Raw genomic sequence first — 23541 nt, forward strand, 5'->3', positions numbered from 1 at the left:
ACCTATCAAAGAGAATCCAAGGAAGGAAGAGTGAGGAGCAAGGAAAAAATCCTAAACGGACATGAGAGACAATATGTGCAAACATAAGAAGAAAATGTATTTACAATATGCACAATGCCTTATGATCTTGAAAATACAAAGAGGGAGCCTGTTTATAAAGAGCTCATGGAAGCTTGTAGAATAAGCTGGAAGGTGGTAGAAGATAAGGATGACAACTTAGCACATATCCACAAAAGGTGGAACATGCTAGAAGGGAACAAACTCCCATGTTGTCAACAACTAACTACTACATGCATTAAATATAAAATATAAAATAAATGCATTAACCTAAGTAAGCTTAAGTAATAGAATAAATAATTAATAAATAAATAATTATTTACTCCAATACCCCCCCTTAAGTGCAACTTAGAGAAATGCCTTAAGCTCACAAATCTAAAATGGAATGCATGAATGGGTCTCGATAATGAGGCCATGTTAGGTACCCATGAACAATGCAACAAAAGATGCAACCTCTATAAAATGGGGAAAGAGAGAAAACCACGTGGGAAACCCGCCCCCCCCCCCCCCCCCCCCCCCCAAAAAAAAAAAAAAAAAAGGTAAGAACCTAGTGAAGAACTGAAGAAGCCTCCAACTAGGGAATGTCCCCTAAAATAGGAACAAGGAGTGATCATGAAGAAGCATCATTGAAACATGAAAAAGCTGCAAATCTACCAAACTGCTGATCTGAAAAACCTCCATGGAAAAAGAAGGCACAAACTGAGCATGTCTATATGGTAGATGATCCATCTCACCAAAATGCATAGGTAGCCAACCACTATAATCGCCTTGTATATAGGATCAACCACTGAATACATAGTTTACACTATCAAACCATCGAACCACAGATGCATTAGAACAACAGCATAACACCCCCTTAATGCAAACAGGGTGTGATGATAGGCAACTAAGAAGGTTCGCCAAAGTCTCCTACAAACGAACCAAGAACGATGAGAGAGGGAAAGAGGTACAGACACCTATAAAAACATGGTCAAACTAACTCTACATGGGCTAATGTCATGGAAGGGACACTCACTTGACAAAGGGAGAATGCCTAAAATAATAAAAAACTATCCCCCCCATGGTACTTTATGAAAATAGTGCATGTACAACTGACTCAAAACAATGTTCATGACCCCCAAAATGCAAAAGTGGCACTTTACCTCAGTGCAATACATAAAAGTGCTTCAAAATGATATCTACAATGACCAAAACTAAAAACAAGCTATAACAAAATAAAGTACAGCCTAAAACAAGGAAACAATGCCAAGAAAATGATCCTTGGGCCTAAACTACTCAAGATATCCACCATATAGCAAAAATGCCAAAACTATGATAGAAAGAGCATGGACCAAAAACTAAGAAAAAGGACCACATTTCTAAAAAGGTGATAGAACTAGCTTTCCAAAAATATAAACTTTTCAAAAAATAGGCATGGGAGACAAAAGATATGCTTGTCGGAGTAAAAAAATAACTTTGGACTTTAACTAAAAAATAGGCAATGAAAATGGATTAAAACCTAAAAATACCTATTTCAAAGTCTCCGTCTTGGAACCAGCTTTTTGGCACTTCTTTCAGATTGGAAAAATACATCCGTATGCTCAAGTTATGGCCAAAAAACTGTAAGTAGGTCCAAAATGACCCTAGAGGAGATGTGCAAGCAAGGTTGATGACATCATGCTGATGTTAGCAGTCCACTGCAAAACATTTGATGGCCACGTGGCTGTCACCACAAAAAAAAGGCCACATGGATGACACATGGTGGGTGGCTGACATGGTAGGTGCTACATGGCGCCTGTGCCACATGTCATGCGTAGAATGCACGCTGACTGTGTAGAAAAGCTGAGTGGGTGGGCTGACAGAGTAGACACGCAGATGATGGAGGTGGCCACAGTCAGAGCTAAGGTAAACTAGTGGCAAAGTGGTGCCAAAAATTGAATAGTCGATGGGGTGGCACGGAGCTCTAGTCGACGGCGAAGGCTAGGCAGCATCGTAGATAGCGGAGGCAAAGGAGGGGGCTAGCACCAATGGACTAGAGTAGAAACTAAAGTAGAAGAGTTGTAGATGCCACTAGAGGAGTTGGGCGAGGGTGGCCCCATGCACCGGTGACATGTCCTAGGCCCCTTTTTTTTTTTTATATTGCCATACGTCTGTATGATCCATACGGAAAGCTACTCGAACAAAAAAAAATTTGCCTCTTGAAGCTCTGTCTCCAAAATCAAAAAGATTTATATGAATCCTGACTACAAATGGCCTTCCAGATCCAATGGTGATGTCCATTTGGCCCACTAGTGCATTTCACCCTAGATCGTGACCAAAAATTGTGACCAAATTTTTAAAATGGGTTGGTTGGTCACGTTATAAAGCAATTTTTTGTTTTTTTTTTTAATAACATGCCCGTGTTGGTTGCAATTGCAACAAATTAATTTTGTCAAAATTGCGACACACACGGTAGCATAAAATTAAAAAAAGGGCAAAAATATAATTCACATTTCATTTGGTGAAGCTGCGAGTTCGGTCTCCATCAACATTGGCGTGAGGGAAGTTGCGAGTCCGATATCCATCAACATTGGCACGAGGGAAGCAAAAAAGTCTAGTCTCCATCAACATTGGTGCGAGGGAAGCAAAAAAGTCTGGTCTCCATTGAAAAGGGCACAAGGGCACATCTGCTACAGATCATTGACGGGTACATTTGATTGTAGAACATTGTAATAAAACTTTGTTGCAACTTATTGCTATGATTGTAGACTTCTATTTGTGCTTTCTTGAATGCCATCACCCTTTTGTTTTAGCTCTTGTTCTTGCCACCTCCTTCATGCTCTAATCACATGGTATTTTAAAGTTTTTTTTGGAGTTTTTTTTTTCCACTTTTTATGATATGTAGTGTATCATCTCATTAGATTCTTCACTCATACTATGTGACTTTCCACGAACTGCCTATTTGGATTATGTTCATGATCTCAACTATTAGGGGAAACTCTGCACACTCTGTCTTCTCTTGACTCTGTAGGGTTCTAGAATTTTGAATGCTTTTGATCTCCTTAGGGCTTGAAGAGCCTTATCTTTATCAAGTCTTCTTCCTTTGAAATGGATGTCATCTGAATTGACACTGATTTTCTTATCAAACAAAATTGGCTACTTTGCATAATTCACATTAATAGAAACAACAACACCAACTACTTGTTACTCTACAAGGAAAAAGTGAGCATCTTCTACACCCATTTCACAACTTTCATGCAATCTTTTGTGTCTATTACAAAGTGCACTACACATTTAATGATTCGTCTTGATAGAAGTCCTCTCCTTGGAAAATAACAAGCTTTTTCATTCTTGAATAGGGCTTGACTACTATTCTATTTATCCTAGGAATGCCATGTAAAAGTCTCTGCCATATACTAACATATTCAGGTTGTATTGTGTTTTTTTAATGGACACTTTTAATGGATTTCTACCAAGCCACTACTTTAAGAATATGCTCTCTTTCATCAAGATTACTTTCTAGGACAGTTACTAAACTTTTTATGTCAATACTTTAGTTAGAAATATGCTTTCTTGTTCAGCAACACAAAATTTGCCTTGTCTTCATAATTTTATAAAGTTCTATGATGCTCATCTTGTAAAATCAACCTTGACATTTTTAAAAATTTATTGAAACATAGTGCATATTCCTTGTTTCTTGTATCATATTTCATTATTTCGCAAAGTTTTTCTCATGATCAAATCATACAATTACATAGCCTGATAGTTTCTTAAATCAAATTAGCATACATATAGAAAAAATGCACGGAGATGACAGGTTGTGAAAGCAATCATATAAGGCTACAACGTGGGTGGCTTGTATTAATCCTTGAAACCTGCCATGTGTATGAGGGCTTGGCACTACTGACAATTGGCTAAACACGCAAAGTGCATTCTTTAATTCAGACACTACTTGACGAACCTCATCAGCAGTACATTTTTTCTTTTGAAGTGTTGAAGTTGAAAACTTCTGCATGGAAACACCAACATCAAAGCATAACATTTAATTTGATGGTGCCAAATGTATTTCTCTTAATAATGTTCTTTTACAATCTTGCCACTATTCTGCTTCATAATGTGATCGAGCTAAATTTAATAAAATTTGGGTGTCAGTGCCAAAATAGAATTTCCTCAAACAATTTTGATACATTTTCACTGCAAGCCCAAACTTTCCTTGTGCAAAGTAAACATGTGCTAGATTTTCCCATACATCAGGCATCTAAACAAAGATGTTTCCTATTGCAGCTTCTTGAACCTATCTGAAAATTTCTTTTGCAATATCAAAATGACCCCTTTCAGCTAGCACAATGTCTGCCCCATTTGCAGCATAGACATTTCTAGGTCTCTGAGCCAACACTTTACAATACAGTTCCCTAGCCTTATCAAGATGTATTCTCTTAGCATTTGGATCCTTCTTCTCATTGTGTGAAGCTGCAAAATAATTCTAGTTTCCAAGAGAAATGTCAGCATAAGCATCCTTACCATCTGATACATTTTTTGCAGTTTTAATTGTTTCTTTTTCTTTAAGCCAGTCATTTGTTTTCAGTTCCAGGTTGCTAAGCATGGTAATCGCATTTAATGAGGTTTTATCCACCTTAAGTGCCTCCCCAATCAATTCTAGGCTTAGTTGGATCTCATTTTGAGCCTGGGCCATGGCTGCAAGTCGTAGATATGCATCCACATAATTAGGAAACTTGAACAATATTAGCCTGTACAAAAGATTTTCTTTTTCAGTGTCATGTAGCTATTCAAACAGCCTGGCAAGATTAAATAGTATGGTATATGAAATATTTTACATATTCAACAATGGATGATCTATATTCCAAGAGATCTTTTGTAGTCAAAATAGAAGTTTGAAAATTATTGAAAATCTAGTATAAGTTTATGTTGAAAATGGTTCTAATCTTTTAAATTGAATTCGCCAAATAAAGTTATTTGAGAAGATGTCTTGTAGTCAATATAGAAGTTTGAAACATAGAAAATGTTATTTTTTTTTATTTGTTTCATAGAAAGATTTTGAAGTCAACAAAAGGAAATTGAAGTGATGAAATTTTGTTCCTCTTATGTTCAATGATATAGTTCTATTATCTTTTATTTTTTTATTTTTTTATTGAATATATATCTTAAAATTATTTTAAATAAATCTTACATTCAAATTTATTCAATATTTGATTTACTTTTCAAAAATAAGAAATTGTAACCCACTTGAAGATTTTTGTGACATGTGACTTCTAAATGATCCATGAGAATTTAACTTATATCTTGAAAATATTCCAGATTGATTTGATTTACATTATTACATATATACATATATGTTTCTAGAGATATTTAGTTTATTTAAATATGTTGTTGCTTCTGATCTATCTACTATATAGGTAAAATACTAAAGGTTTACCACACAAAGAGTCTTTTTGATGAAATGATGTATTCACCAAATAAGAAGTATTACCAATGTAGGATGGAATGAAATATTTACTATATCATCCCCAAAATACCTCAATAGGAGACAAGAGGTAGTTGAATCATGAGCTTTCCATTGAGTTCAAAGATATTTTTAGAAAAAATACATATATTTTTGGAGAATGGTTAACACTATAAAAGACAAGTTATCTAAATAGATTATTGAATTTTTTGTTAGAAAATATCAACTAGGATAAGCTTATAAATCAAGGATAACAACATGATTTTGTATCCTATTTCCAAGATAAAATAGGCTACAAAGAAAGAAAAGTGGTTCACTCATAATATTCTAAAATGCTAATTTGGGTATAAATTGTGTCTTGTTGTCTTTATGGGCTTCATTTGGCTGGTCATTAGCTGAAAAGCTAGGAATACATAAAGAACAATTAAATAGGGATAATCATTTATAGTTTTTGTATGAACACATTTAGACTATTTTAAATTAAATATATTGATTTTCCTTTGCATTTAGTTGTTATAATAATTTTGTTTGCTTCAAATCCATATAGTAGATTAAATAAAATGTCTCATTATTTCTATATTCACCACTACTTATAGGTGAAAAAAGAACATTCAAGCATTCAAGGACTATTGTGATATTTTTTATGCAAGCTCACAATGTCCAATAGACTTTGAAACAACCAGAATGCTTCATCCAATGTATGAAAGTTTTCATTTATAAAATAGTTATTTTGTGGTATATGAAATATTTTATATATTCAACAATGAATGATCTATCGTTCTCTTGTAACATTTAGCAAATAGTTTGAATGTGTGACTTTCTATAATATTTTGTTACTTGTATGCACATTTTTGGGGAGCCAAATGACAAAGATGAGCTAGAAATATTTGAATACATTCCTTTTCATACGAGTGATTATGAACATATGTCAAGATAGATTGAAATATACATATATATTTTTATCGCACATTTATGTAGTGAACACATTTAGATATGTTTAGTTACTTTTAAACATGTTAATCTAGTGTAACTTATAAAATGTCTAATATAAGTCTAGGTTGAAAAATGTTATAATTTTTTAATGGAATTCGTCAAATAAAGTTATTTCAGTAGATGTTTTTTAGTCAACATAGAAGTTTGAAAAATAGAAAATGTTAGTTATTATTTTATTTGCTTCATAGAAAGATCATGAAGTCAACAAAAGGAAAATTAGGTGATAAAATTGTGTTCCTGGGTAGGGCCACAATAATGGTTCCCACTTTCCATAATGAAGAAATCAGATGGAAAGTGGGGAAGCTAAATTTTAGGGGCTTCAAATGAATCCAAATCTTTGAATGAAGGTCCCAAGGGGCTTCACTCAAAGCCTCCATGCCAATATTGGTGTGGGGGCTTTGAATGAATCTTAGGGCTTCATTCAAATCTGACATCTGGACCTCGTTCATACTCCTAATAATCGATCAAAAAAGCTTTTAAATCCAACATTTTTCTTTTTTGTCCCATGGTTTCATGTATGAGTTGGTGGACTAGGGTGCTAAGAGGGAAGTCATTTACATCATACCTTGCATCAGCATCTCCGTCTATGATGCAAGAGCACCTATTCATTGGATTTCTCATGGATAAATTCATATTTTAAATTATATTTAAATAGTGTTGTCACTTTATCCCATGACAACTCAAGTGAAACACCTTCTTCTTCTAGTCGATGGAAGAATTCCATATCCTTTAAACACACAGGAAAAAATTCAAAATTGATACTAGGGCTTTTATTGATGAATTCAACCCAAACACCATTTCCTAATGCCTCCATGAAAGTTTACTAAGCCAACTCTAGTTCATCACGCTCAAAATGAAGAACCCCAATGTTGTTTAACAATTCAATGGGTACATCTTCTTTGCTCTTCTTCAGAAGAGACTTTGTTGTGTTAAGAGAATCTAAGGTTGCACTGGGGTCTAATGATAACAATAACTCACCCATTTTAATAAAGGAATGAGCATCACGTGGATCTATACGAGTTGCCTTTCTTATAATTTCCAAAGCCTTCTCTCGCTGCCCTTGTTGAGCATATATATGGCCTACAGCTTTCAAGCTCTCACAGTTCTTAGGGTGAAACTCCAGAACCTTTTCAAAATTTGAGAGAGAACTCTTAAGATCTCCCAATTTCATTTAACCTATCCCAACCCAAAGTATGGCAACACAAAATCTTGTGGCTTCTGGCTTTCCTTGATTGATGCCATGTAGTAGCGACTAGAAATTTCATAATCACCTTTGCTATGATAAGATCGTGCAAGATTATAATATGAATGAGATTTCATGAGAGGGTGTTCTGTCAAAACAAGAGCTATCTCAGTCAACTATTCATTTGGATCTCCACATTGCTAATCACTTAGATCAATGCTTTTCTCTTTCTTCACAAAATAGGTTTGGTCCCAGAGTTCAACAAGTCAATAAAGTGAACCATTTAGGTTAGTGTCTCCCCTCCCAAATGATTTCCTCAAAATCAATATAGATGGGTTTTCAAGGAGTAATCCACGTCCAACAGGAATGGGTGGTACTAGTAGTGGAACTTTAACCTAATCCACCAGCTTGTGCAATATTAGATGCACCATTAAAACAAGTACACATGATACGATTGAAATCATTTACAACATGGAATCCATTAGAGAATCGAAGCTCATCTAGAAAAACTGTCCATCTAAGATGGACACCTATAAAGCCAATATATTTGGAGAATGATGCAGTCTTAATTGTAATCTGCATCACAATATACAACATTAGTAACCAAATGAGAATACCTTCAAAAGTATAGAAAATAAATGCATTAAAACTTAGACAATTTCAATAAATGGTGTTGCAAAGCAGAACATGTCTAGACTTTAGTATGATAAATAGCATGAACTCCATGGATAAATAGCATGATTACACATGTCAATTAAAGGTATGATGCTATACTTTCTTCCCCTTTTTCATATTTTTGCTGGAACATGCTACTTTATGCTAAAACCTTCATACCAATATATAATAATCCACTATTTTGTACTGATCTTTATATCTATATCATCTAACATATTTCAAGCTTTTCATAGGTTGCAGGACACATCAAAGGCAACAAAGGCAAGCCTGGAAAAGATTGGGCAGCACAGACTTGGCTCTAGGGGATATTTGAAAATCAAAGCACACGTTGTAAGTAGCAATAAATGAATTGCAAATAAAAATTATTTATAAAATGCAAATAATTTTTTTAATTAATAAAAAAATGCAGGGTGCTGATTTTAATTTGGAGGCCATAGAAGAACACAAAAAAAATGCCTTCAAGGAAGTCTATGCAGCGGTGGTTGAATGCCTATGGCAAGCTTCCATTGCCCCAACCGAGCAATCTCTTGCATCATGTGCACAGGTAAATATGCCAAAAAATATATTAGAAATTGAATACTTGAGCAACAATTTATTTGATAATAATGTGCATGACATTGCAATGCAACCTGTTAATCCTGACATAGATCATACGCATCATCATGAAGCCCTTGATGTGCATCGTACTGTCGATGGAGGTGCTCATTTGTTATTTAAAACTAATTATGTAATTATTAATACAATTTAACATCTTTAATTGAACTTGGTGTAATCTTTTTGTGTTGAGGATATAGAATCATGTCGTGCTGAATGAGTGCTGGAGGATGTTCAGACTGATCAACAGGTAGATCATGTGGCACATTCAGGTAAAGAAAATCTATGTTTTGTTCTTTTAAATTAATTTTTTGATTTATAGTTCTTTTACTTAAATAAAAAACCTTAATTCACTAATATAAAATGGTGGGAATTTAACCTCATGAAGTACTTGTTATTGCAGCAGACCCCCCTTTGTTACAACGGCCTCATGATGTTCTTGAACAGATGAGGAGGAGACATGTGTTAGAACCAGTAGAGGAGGGGGATCCTGACGAGGACATTGATATTCCTCTTAGAAATTATATGAAAAAAAGAAACGGAAAAAAAGAAAAAAAGACATGATTATTCATGAATGACTTACTCTTGAATATTGTTAATGAATTATTCATGAATGACTTACTCTTAAATGTTGCGTGTTAATTAATTTTGTGTTAATGAATTATTCGTGAATGTTGTGTGTTTATGAATTTTATGTGTTAATGAATGTTATCATGTGATTATAATGATTGAATGTTATATTTCAAAAATGGATAAATTGAATGTTATTAAATGTTAATGGGGATGACGAGGACATTGATATTCCTCTTAGAAATTTTATGAAAAAAAGAAATGACAAGAAAGAAAAAAGGATATGATTATTCATGAATAACCTACTCTTGAATATTCTTAATAAATATTGTGTTAATGAATATTATTCATTAATGTTGGGTGTTAATGAATATTGTGTTAATGAATTATTCATAAATGACTTACTCTTGAATGTTGCATGTCAATGAATTATTCATGAATGTTGTGTGTTTATGAATTTTATGTGTTAATGAATGTTATCTTGTGATTATAATGATTGAATGTTCTATTTCAAAAATTGATGAATTGAATGTTATTAAATGTTACTGGGGAATTTAGAGTGATGTTGGGGGGGGGCAAATGAGCTTCCACCTTCATGTGGTTGGCCCTGTTAAGTAGAGAATATTTAACTATTCTCAAAACCAAGTGAAGCTCAAACTTTAAAGATAAGCTTATAGTTAATAGTGACAACCAATTAGCAAGAAGAAATGAAGTTCTTCGTTACAGGTACCTTTTTAGTTTTTGAATCACGATATCATGTTTTAATATTGTATAGTTTTTTTCTCTTAAGTTAAAGTATTCTTTTACTATAACAACATAATTTATGACCATTTTAGTAACTATTCTAACATCACTTTATGAAAAATCCTATTTTGGCAAAGATGGCGATACGTGGTGCTGTCTATTCCTTGGGAGATTGGATTGCACAGGTTTGTATCTCAACATCAACATGGAAAATGGTGTGAAATTGCACTTTCCTTAGTCAAATTCAATAGTTTAAGAATAATCAAATTCAAAAATAAGAAATGATAGTCCCTCCTCATACAATTGAATTTTAATAGGAATGTTAAGAAAACAATAAAAATGTTGCTCCATGAACAAAGTTGTTGTCTTGCAGGATGTGACAAGCAATAAGGGGTGTACGTATTAAAAAACATGACAATTACTGTAGCAAGTTAGACAAACTCTTTGTGCATTCACAACATTCTTTCTAGATTTGTTCTTGAAACCCAAGGTGTTTTTTTCCCCCTATTTTTACTTCCTTTCTTTAATCTTTACATTATATTACAGAGCCCCTTCTTGGAGATGAAACCAACATTCATAATGACAAGCTGGCTGTTGAAGACACTCTTAGTGACTTGGTTTTGGATGGCAGTTTTGTGACACCAGAAAGAACCACATTCGGCCATGCTTTCAGGTGATATTTTTTTTGCAATTTCCATGGCTACTTCATTTTGGATTAATCATAAATATCAAAAACATTATTCATATTGCACTATAATCTTTGATCCTTATAGAGATTATGAAAAGGAAAGTGAGAGGAAAAAAAGTGTTGAAGAGTTTTACAGTATTCAACACATTAACTAGACTTATGATTTCATACATTTTATAACTTTCATAAAAACATTTTTTCTCAAATAGATGTTTTGAAAGATTAGAACTATACACTCAATATTGGAAAAAGATTTTGAGATCTCTTGTTTGTCATAAAAAAGAATGAAAAATTGGGTCTTCTTTACTAACTTATCCAATGCCTTAGGGCATTTAGTTAGAAACTTCAAAATTAGATTTTTAGAGACAACTCTTGAATTCAAATATTAAAGCTTATATGATCAACATATTGAAAAGTATGAGATATTAAAAGTTTGTCATCCTAAAATTTCTTATAACTCACTACTAATATTTGGTAGCATCTTCTTATCTTCTTCATTTGTACAAACTGTTTCATTACACTCTGTTTTATTATAAATGATTATCTATGCCAGGATGATTTGGGTTATAGATTTTTTAAAAATGTGGTGTTTTTGGTAGGTTTGGCAAGATTTTTGCAGCGCATGTGTTTGGACAGCCCACAATTGTATCTTGTGATTTTTATTTTAGTTTGTATGTTCTGCAGAATGAGGATCAGTTGTTTCAAAGCAGCTATCCCAAGTTAGTAAATAGTATTCTTGGTGACTTTTCTGTGCTCATCACTGTGGGTGATTCACACAAGAGAATGTGATCTCTGGTAGTTAATATGATCAATACTGCTAAGAAAAGTGCCAATTTTTTAGAAGATATTGAGTGGCATGCACTCTATGTCTTTGATCAATGGAACCATCAACAAGACATACTTTTCTCTAAGGAGGCTAAAAAGGTATGTTTTTCAGACTTCCAATTTGTGCTTTCCTTTAGAGGGGTCTTTTAGAGGATGAGTTACCAAAGAATACTCACCCCAAATCTTTTTGTTTCTATGGTAAGCAAGATCCTACTAGGTTTTCTAGCTTATCAATACTGGTATAAGCTTTCTCATGTCAATCATAGTTTATGCATATATTTTTTATACTATTGTTAGGCTGGAAGTAGTAATACTCTAATATATTTATATTTTTACTATATTATAATCTTGTTCTCTACTACAATCGGTTATGGTAATTGCAAGGATGTCTGGAGAGGGAGAGGGAGAGGGAGTGTAGTAATGGTAGGTTTGAACTGTAGAGTTTGCTAACTGGTAAAATTACTTCCTCTCATTAATTTCTTTGAATTGAACTATATTGTATTTTGTATATTATTATTATTACATGGGGGAATCCCTTTGAAAGCCCACAATGGCTGGTAAAGTCAAGGATTCTTGAAGGAGAGCCTGTACCAAAAGTTAAATCATGCAACCATAATTTTAGTAAGAGATTTATTCATTGAAACAAATGCAATGTCTTTGACCTAGTTCTCATACAAAAGGAGGAGGATTATAAAATAGATGCATCTTTAACTTAGTTCTCATGAAAGAGTTGGATTGTAATGTAAAGTGGTAGTAGAAAGTTTAAGCCTAATGTTCTAATAGGTGAACTCTATTGAAATCAAGAATATCATAACTTCTTATGCCATACAAGGAATAATATGCTCTTCACTATCTGCAGTATAGTATGACATGAACTAGCTCTCTTAGTCCTCTTGGAAAGCTTTGGCTAATCTCTAAAATAACCAATCAAAATGTTATTAAGCCATTTATTAAAAAATTTAAGTTCAAAATAGTTCTCTAAGATCTAATGTCTTTTAACATTAAAAAAAACTATTTTGAAAGTTCATCTCCTATTTCTAGTAGGGTCGCCATGATCATTATCTGCCATGTCTCCTTTGTTTGTGAAACTATATTTAAGAACCCAATCTCACCGCAGGTAATGGATGGATAAGTCTTAAAAAAATTAAACAGAATATTCAGCTTGTAATGATCACTGATAAAATAATTTCTATGAAATATATATAGAGAGAGAGACAAATTGAAGCACTGCATCTTATTTGGATATTCATTTTGTGGCTGGGAACACTTGGCTGGGAAGGCTTGTGGAAAGAAAAATTTTCTATTTGTTTTACATGAAACAAAGTGGGTTGTCTTAATTATCAATTATTTAGGGTAATAGGGTAAAATGTGCATCAAGTCTTGTCAAAGAGGCATTGCCAGCATAAGATATTTTGGTGTGAAGATAAGGGGAAGTTAGCTATCTCCACATTACACAAAAGGATTATATTGAAATTTGTAACAGGCCACTACCAAAACAAACTCTGCACATCTTGGCAAGAGATTTCATGGAAATTTAGAAGTTTAGAATTGAAATTTGAAAACTGAATATTTTATGGAAGGATTTACATGAATAATAAGATGATAAAAAGAGAGCTTTTCTAGAAAGTTTATAGCTATACTAGAATTGCACATAATGATTTATAACTACAATGGAGTCTTACATTTAATGTAGACTCATAGAGTAAATATTGTACAATCTTGTACAATGGAGCCTGACATTAAAATCAGTCCAAGAAGAAAAGAATAGGGAGCTATAGAAGTGTAGCTCTTGGGATTGACAGTAACCTTCACAATAGTGCTATCAATAAAGAGCTAGGATAATCCAAGTTTATCATAGGAATCATTTGCAACATTTCAACTCTTAGAAACTACCGAAAAGACATATAAGCAAAATGGATTGTTCACAGAAAATGGTGGCATAAGATGTATGTTGAATTGTGTACTTAAAATAAAACTAATATTATGCTCAGATGTACACAATTTATTTTTATATAGTGGTCTATGAAAATACCACCTTCAAACCAATATTAGGGGTTTAATCAAAATAAAATTACAACTACTCATAGACTAGTCATTGATAGATGCCAAATAGATAGGAATCTATTAGAGGTATTTAATTTTGAAAAAGTAAAACTTACCTCATATTTGGTACTATGTAATAGGTTTTTTTGTAAAATGCGCACAGTTGATTCCATAAGCAAGTTTGCGGTTTCAACTATTTTAGAGTGTATGGATAACAATTTATTGGTTTGAAATCGGCTTGACACATTTTTACCTTTTATATATTGATTGAAGTGCAACTGCTCATCTGACCATGCCAAATAAAACATTAACATGGTCAGATGTGCATCAAAATGTGCTGCCATGTTTTATATCACAAGTTTAGGCTCCAGAAAGGGGAGGCAATGTTTTCCAGTCAAAACAATCGAAGATATGCCTCAAGCTCTGTCATTCAAGACAGTTTGGAAAGATGAGATTGTTTGTAAGTAGATCTTAAGAATAATGAAGCGTAGTCTTAAAAGCATGTGACTAAATGTTTCATCAGCTTCACCAATGAATGCCATAAAAATGGAGTAGAAAAGAAGGCATGGGCTACCACTGATACTGCCCATACTATTCCATCATTGTAAAGAGGAAATGCCATGAAAAGAAGTGCTCTAAACACTACAGTCCAAACGGTAATAACAACCAAAATAGAGATATGGAATTTTTTCATCATGACAAGAAGAAGGGACAAAGAACCTTGTAAGTAAATCCCCCACCCTATTAATGGATAAATTTTTTTTGGAACAAGGACTAATGGAATCAAAGAACTTGTAGCTATAAAAAAATGAATTAGTTTCTTCAATAACACTAAATGAAGAGAGTAGCTCAGTACAGATTTTAGGAAGCAGAGATTGGATGAAGAGAGTTGTGTCTTGAAGCTTTTCCCACTAAATAGTTCTATTATGGTTGTTACCAGGTAGAACACGGACTATGCTATTGAATGGGTATCTCCTCATCAAACTTGTCACATAAGGAAATTATTCATTAGGGCAACATGATTTTGGATATTTTTTGATGATGTTTGTGATTGTGGTGTTTCTTAGATGTTGAGCATGGTTGCAGTTGTGCAATTGGCATTTCAGAGTATTGGTGTGGTTTATGGGGACATAGGAACATCACCACTTTATGTGTATGCGAGTACTTTTCCTAATGGCATCAAACATCCTGATGATGTTCTTGGGGCTTTATCTTTGATCATATATTCTCTCACTCTTTTGCCCCTCATCAAATATGTCTTCATTGTATTGTGGGACAATGATAATGGAGATGGTAAGCTTATAAAAGCTCTTGTTTCACTTTGTTTTTAGGTCAAATTTTGATCTTTTTGATGTGAAAACATGTGTTCTAAGTTTAAAGGGATGGTTTATTTTGTAGGTGGAACGTTTGCTCTTTATTCTTTGATTTTATGCCATGCAAATGTAAGCATGATACCCAATCACTAGGAAGAAGACATGAAACTCTCCTCATATACACTTGAAGTTGCAGGTAGACAGCCCAATAGAGCCATTAGGATAAAGGAAGCTCTTGAACAAAGTAACTTTTCCAAGAGATGTTTGTTAATACTAGCCCTTGTGGGGATGTGTATGGTTATAGGAGATGGCATCCTCACCCCTTGCATCTCTGGTACATATTATTGTTTTTACAATATGTAATTCTTTTTGTTGTTATTTTTCAATATATTGTATGCTTTTTATATCAATGTTCCAATAGAATGATCTATTATCATATGTTAGAAATCAAATGATCTCAAAGTCTACTTAGTTCACAATAAATCCCTTAGATTGTACAAAATTTGTTAACTTTTCCCTTTCATTTGTTCAAGTAGTTTCACTAACACTTAATTTGTTGATATATTTTAGTTCTTTCAGTAGTGGAGGGAATCAAAAGGGTGGACAAGTCATTCAACCAAGGTGAGCTTTTGGCATTTTCTCACATTATAATATTTGAGATGGGTAGGAAGAGTGGGTCATTTATTGAAATAGGAAGCACCCAACGTATAAATTTGGTGTATAAAAGTTAACTGTATATTGGTGCATCCTAGACATTTGAAAAATTAGATAACAATTGATCATACCTTCCAAAAGTATCTAACTTTACACAAAAAACTAAAATAGAGTCCATTTCATTGGTCAATGTGATTTGAAGAACAAAATTTGTGGGGTTGTAGGGGAGGAGGAAATGAAGCTAAAACACAATTCCTTAACAAAAGAAAACCAAAATAGAGTACATTTCATTAATAGAAGTGAATTGAAAAATAAAATTTGGTGGGTTGCAGGGGAAAAGAAAAATGAAGCTAAAACACAATTCCTTAACAAAAGAAGATCAATGATATGAATTTGTGCGAGAGTATGAATGGATCAAAAAATTGCTGACCCATTGATCTGATTAGGTGCTTTAAAGGTCACTGGTGCTCTTGAATATTTTCCACATTATGAACAAAATTAGAGCTAAAGAAAAATGACTGAATCACCAAGCTTTGGAATGGCCAAATCAGACACTTCAATGCCTCAGTCTGAGTGAAGAAATAAATAAAGAAGCTACGCTTAAGCTTTTACTATTTCAAACATAGATTACAATATAATTAATGTTGTTCTCATTGAGATTTTTCCTAACTATTTCAATAGTATTCTATACATGTTGCTATCTTTATTTCACAATATCTCATTCATCACTTTTAGGGGCAGTTGGTCTTATCTACATTTTATACTAATTCTTCCATGCCTTACATAGACAGCATCTGGATTAATAGCAATTGTAAACCTGACCTCCGCCACATGAAAATATGATGAATACACTTTATTTTTTATTAATCAAAATGATTTTTTGATCAAGTGATGTTTGAATATAACAATTATTTGACTATCTTAGAAAATAAACTTGACCTTACTCTAGGTTCGATAGGTACATTGAATTTAGAGGAATAATGCAGGATGATTTGTATGTGTACAAAGATTAAAAAATAGTCATTTAGAAGTTATCTTGGAGAATTACATATTGTTGTTCTAATAAAAGAATGATTACATAGAGGTGATGTTAGATAATTACTTTAGGTTTTTTCAACAATAGTTTCAATAGAGCCTCGCAACTCTTTCAATTAGATTAGGTGAGCAAGGAGTGCAAGATTAATGAAACATGGGCTATCTCTTTCCATTATCAACATCTATAGATCTATATGTAATTAGTGGGCATACAACTTATATTGGAGAATTACTTAATCTCGTTCTAATAAAAAAGTGATTACATAGATAAGATAAGATAAGATAAGATAATTTTATTAATGTCAACAAAAGACCACTATAGGTCTTAACAATAGTTCACTATAACTATTTCAAAAGTTTGTACAATACATATTTTTCTAATATTAGATAATTACTTTAGGTTGTCTCAACAATAGTTCACTATAACTATCTTAAAGGTGTGTACAATACATATTTTTCTAATATTCAATACATTTTCTTCTAACAACTATTATCAATACACTCAATACACAAGCACAAATGTCTTTACTTTCCTAGTACCAATAAGGCCTCACACATGGAGTGCAAGACTAGTGAAACATGGAATAACCCCTTCCACTATCAACATCTATAGACCTATATGTAATTAGTGGGCTTAATATTAAGGAACTCTATACTTACACATGCTTTTATTAGAGTCATATTCAGATGGGTGATCTCCCCCAAAAAAATCCAATACCTAATCTATCAACTTTCTAAATAATGCATCCACTAAATGTACCATTTATTCTCATAAGAGATGAATTTTTATGAATGACTACTAATAAAACATGCATCAATAAAATTCTCTCAAAAACTACTAGTTATATTTTGATATTAAGATTATAATTTATAAGCATTTTAACCTTTAATATTAAGTAGAATATTTCTATTTATTTCAAAATTCTAATATTATAATTTTAAGAAAGGTAACCTTTGTTACTTAATGCAGTTTACACTCAATCTAATGCAGAACCAACTGGTAAGTTTAATGCAAGGGAGTTTGCAATCATCTCAATTTTTTAGCGATTTAATGTCATTCATGAATGGGCTAGTTGCATTTCCTCTCAACATCCTTGGTACAGATTATACAAATGCTCTTTTTAGAGTGTTAAATGCATTAGGTCAAATCAATGTTTTTCAATTAGCAAGCTTGGTGTGGATTTAAATGCATTAAATTATCAATGTTTTTCAATTTGCAAGGTTATTCAAGTGTTATAATGAATTTTCTTGTGAGATCTATTAGATTTCCACAATCCATGCTAATACTTTCAAATTTTTGGATTAGATTGTGATTAGAATGTTCTTGTTTCATGACAGTCAAGGTCCAGAATTCATGCTACTCTAAGAGTTATTATAAACCAAAGGAGAAACATAAATGATGATGAGAGTGGAGATTTTCTAGATTCACTCATCAAAACTACAAATCTTTTGGATGAAGAGATATTGAATTGTATTATGGACCTTATCCTTGGTGGCTATGAAACGACATCTAACTTGATAGCATTAATTTTGAAGTTTCTAACTGAATGCCCTAAGGCGTGTGAGCATTATTAAAGAAAACATCAAGGGATAATATTTGAATTGTGGATATTTGTAAATTATGTTGGTTTTAGACAGTTATAGTTATAGTTATATATGTGCTCTTATGATGGTGTGATTGGGACTGTAAGATTTTTTGTCATGTTTATCTGTCTAAAAAATAGATGAAATTATTGGCTTTCATTCCTGATAAATAATTATTTCCTAATTTTATTCTTCCCTGCAAGAACCAAAATTTAGATGTTGTGCCAATTATTGCAAAGGCTTTGCTCTCATAGGAGCCTTCTAAACTCCACAAAAATTGAGTTGTAAAGCATAATTGCTCGGTGGAAATAGGATATCATGCACATTTCTTCCTCCTTCCCATTTTTTTGTATAAAATAAATCATTTGACGCACGAAACAATGGTGTGGAGGTAGAAATGTGCATGATAGCCTGACTCTCATGCATCAACCAATTATGCTTTATAATCAAGTTTTGTGCAGTTTTGAATGCTCCTCTAAGAGCAAAGCTTTCAAAAAATAATGGGACAACACATCTCAATTGCGACATATCTTGGTCTCAATTGCAACACCAAACTGGAAAATTTTACATCGCGAGTATGGCACCAACGTAGATAACTAAGGGTTTGTGGTTGAAATTCAGACACAAAATTGGATAGGTTTACATTGGAATTGAGACAACTTATGCTTGCAAATGAGAAAATAACAGTTTAGGTTGGCTAGAGAAATCGACAAAATTCGTGTCAGTAAGTCCACATTTATGAAGTCAAATTTTGACTTGCAATGAATGTGGTGAGAAACTGACCAAATTTGTCCAACAAAAACTTTGGTGGCTTTAGCAACCTACTCTTGTCAAAATTGAGACCTTTTTGCATCACAATTTAGCCCTAAATTTACTATTGGCCCTAATGTGCTCTGAAAAATCACTGTTCCCCTAATTTGAAAAAAAAATACATAAACAAACTAGGGTTTGTGACTTCAAATCACAGCTTCAAAAAATCTTCGATGAAGTAGCAACAGAAAGGCTCTGATACCATGTTGGAGTTGATGAAAGCCAAATTCGAAGATGCCCAAGATCACCTACATGTGAAAACTTGTCAAAGAGAAGCCAAGGAAGAAAGAGTGAGGAGCAAGGGAAAAATCTTAAACAGACATGAGAGACAATATGTACAAACACAAGAAGAAAATGTATTTACAATATTCACAATGCCTTATGATGTTGAAAATACAAAGAGGGAGCCTGCTTATAAAGAGCTCATGGAAGCTTGTAGAACAAGCTGGAAGGTGGTAGAAGATAAGGATGACAAATCAACACATATCCACAAAAGGAGGAACATGCTAGAAGCGAAAAAACTCTCATGTTGTCAACAACTAACCACTACATGCATTAAATACAAAATATTAAATAAATGCATTAACCTAAGTAAGCTTAAGTAATAGAATAAATAATTAATAATTAATTATTTATTTACTCTAACAAAAATTTCCTAGAATCTTTATCTTATCTCAAAGAGGTCTGAAACCTATCTCAAAAGATTCATCTCATATATTATGATATATCTTAAGTATAAGGAATTAAATATATGTCAACTTATTTTAAACCCCCTACAAAGGTAGTTTTGAACTGGAAATGTGTAAAATCCAAAAGGGTGTTAAAAACCAACTTTTAAACCTTGCTCGGCCAAGCCTAACTACCCTCTATTTCTCATGCGAGAAGTGCACTGGTCTTAAATTTTTTGAGAGATCTTGCATCACTTCATGTGAGAAAGTGCATGGCTTCACATGAGGATTTTTTGCACATCACGTGATGATTCAAATTCTCACACAAGGACTTGCACTCTCACATGAGGACTTGCATTCTCACCTGAGGAATTACCTTTCCACATGAGAAAAAAATTAGAGCAAAAACAAAATGTAACTAAAAGGAAAAAAAAATAAAAACCTCCACACCAGGGAGTATCAAATCCACGTAAATCAAGGAATGAACACTCGAGAGCATAAAGAACAAGAAAGAGGAACATGTAACCATCTAAATGAAAGTAGTAAAGATAATACTAAACGTAACATCATAGTGAATAGAAGTAACATCGCAATGACCAAACAACCAAACTAAGTATGTTGTCTGTCCCAACTATCAATAGCATCATAAGACCATCATGGATCCTAGCCATCCCATGTGTGTAACATCCTAAGCCACCGATTAGATCATCAGTACTATTGTAATAGGGACGTCACTACTAAAACATGCTACAATATAAGCATAAGGAAATATAACATGCTAGTAGTAAAGCATAAGATATTCTTACAAGTAGATAAAATCACCTATTACACGCTGAACATCATAATAAGGAAATCTAACATGCTAAACCAATAAGAAATAGATAATCGAATACAACAATTCACATCATCTAGGCATATGCTAAACATCATAATATGGGAATGTGTCAAATAAACTAACGTCATCTAAACATGATATCCAAGCATTCCAATGAAAGCATAAATCATAAGAAAGCATAAACTCTGGAACCCGAAGTACCAAGTGAAAACATCCAACAATGGTCATACTAGGATAAAAGATCGACTCTACACTAATCCCTAGTAGTGGTGAAGGTATCAATGCCTCCCAACCACATGGCACCCATAGGTCCACACTTGCCATGCTGATGGAGATAAAGATCCAACCACAAACACATGCAAAACAATCATCCATGGCTAATGCTCACGCCAGATAGTATGATGGTTGTAACCAAGAACCTAAGACAATGCAAGAAGTATAGGTCCTGGTTAGACACTTAATAGGCTACTAAGTAGGGGCTAACATCACAGAGAGTCACTTGGCATCAAAAATCCCAAGCTTGGATCATGCATTTCAACTCCTCAACAGAGGGCCCCCACACACACATTTTATTATCTTAAATTTTATTACCATTCACACATTTTCTTTAATTATCACTTGATTAAAAATTCCTCTGCCAATCCTATGGGGGGGCAGGCAAATGAGCTTCCACCTTCATGTGGTTGGCCATGTTAAGTAGAGAATATTTAACTATTCTCCAAACCAAGTGAAGCTCAAACTTTAAAGATAAGCTTATAGTTAAAAGTGGCAACCAATTAGCAAGAAGAAATGAAGTTCTTCATTACAGGTACCTTTTTAGTTTTTAAAGCATGATATCATGTTTTAATAATGTATAGTTTTTTTCTCTTAAGTTAAAGTATTCTTTTACTATAACAACATAATTTATGACCATTTTAGTAACTATTCTAACATCACTTTATGAATAATCCTATTTTGGCAAAGATGGCGATACGTGGTGTTGTCTATTCCTTGGGAGATTGGATTGCACAGGTCTGTATCTCAACATCAACATGAAAAATGGTGTGAAATTGCACTTTCCTTAGTCAAATTCAATAGTTTAAGAATAATCAAATTCAAAAATAAGAAATGATAGTCCCTCCTCATACAATTGAATTTTAATAGGAATGTTGAGAAAACAATAAAAATGTTGCTTCGTGAACAAAGTAGTTGTCTTGCAGGATGTGACAAGCAATAAGGGGTGTACGTATTAAAAAACATGACAATTACTATAGCAAGTTAGACAAACTCTTTATGCATTCACAACATTCTTTCTAGATTTTTTCTTGAAACCCAAGGTGTTTTTTCCCCCTATTTTTACTTCCTTTCTTTAATCTTTACATTATATTGCAGAGCCCCTTCTTGGAGATGAAACCAACATTCATAATGACAAGCTGGCTGTTGAAGACACTCTTAGTGACTTGGTTTTGGATGGCAGTTTTGTGACACAAGAAAGAACCACATTCGGCCATGCTTTCAGGTGATATTTTTTTTGCAATTTCCATGGCTACTTCATTTTGGATTATTCATAAATATCAAAAACATTATTCATATTGCACTATAATCTTTGATCCTTATAGAGATTATGAAAAGGAAAGTGAGAGGAAAAAAAGTGTTGAAGAGTTCTATAGTATTCAACACATTAACCAGACTTATGATTTCATACATTTTATAACTTTCATAAAAACATTTTTATTCAAATAGATGTTTTGAAAGATTAGAACTATACACTCAATATTGGAAAAAGATTTTGAGATCTCTTGTTTGTCATAAAAAAGAATGAAAAATTGGGTCTTCTTTACTAACTTATCCAATGCCTTAGGGCATTTAGTTAGAAACTTCAAAATTAGATTTTTAGAGACAACTCTTGAATTCAAATAGTAAAGCTTATATGATCAACATATTGAAAAGTATGAGATATTAAAAGTTTGTCATCCTAAAATGTCTTATAACTCACTACTAATATTTGGTAGCATCTTCTTATCTTCTTCATTTGTACAAACTGTTTCATTACACTCTGTTTTATTATAAATGATTATCTATGCCAGGATGATTTGGGTTATAGAGTTTTTAAAAATGTGGTGTTTTTGGTAGGTTTGGCAAGATTTTTGCATCGCATGTGTTTGGACAGCCCACAATTGTATCTTGTGATTTTTATTTTAGTTTGTATATTCTGCAGAATGAGGATCAGTTGTTTCAAAGCAGCTATCCCAAGTTAGTAAATAGTATTCTTGGTGACTTTTCTGTGCTCATCACTGTGGGTGATGCACACAAGAGAATGTGATCTCTGGTAGTTAATATGATCAATACTGCTAAGAAAAGTGCCAATTTTTTAGAAGATATTGAGTGGCATGCACTCTATGTCTTTGATCAATGGAACCATCAACAAGACATAATTTTCTCTAAGGAGGCTAAAAAGGTATGTTTTTCAGACTTCCAATTTGTGCTTTCCTTTAGAGGGGTCTTTTAGAGGATGAGTTACCAAAGAATACTCACCCCAAATCTTTTTGTTTCTATGGTAAGCAAGATCCTACTAGGTTTTCTAGCTTATCAATACTGGTATAAGCTTTCTCATGTCAATCATAGTTTATGCATATATTTGTTATACTGTTGTTAGGCTGGAAGTAGTAATACTCTAATATATTTATATTTTTACTATATTATAATCTTGTTCTCTACTACAATCGGTTATGGTAATTGCAAGGATGTCTGGAGAGGGAGAGGGAGAGGGAGTGTAGTAATGGTAGGTTTGAACTGTAGAGTTTGCTAACTGGTAAAATTACTTCCTCTCATTAATTTCTTTGAATTGAACTATATTGTATTTTTTATATTA

At 33.1% G+C, this 23541-nt stretch overlaps 1 pseudogene; it reads right to left on the minus strand.

Moving 5' to 3' along the window:
- Positions 1 to 4114: 4114 nt before the first annotated feature.
- The window catches only part of LOC149549899 (protein CTR9 homolog), a 54191-nt pseudogene continuing 34764 nt past the window's right edge, over positions 4115 to 23541 (minus strand).

This window comes from Cupressus sempervirens, chromosome 7, assembly GCF_028749045.1.
Source record: "Cupressus sempervirens isolate cs-2001-9-10 chromosome 7, ASM2874904v1, whole genome shotgun sequence".
Classification (NCBI taxonomy): Eukaryota; Viridiplantae; Streptophyta; class Pinopsida; order Cupressales; family Cupressaceae; genus Cupressus; species Cupressus sempervirens.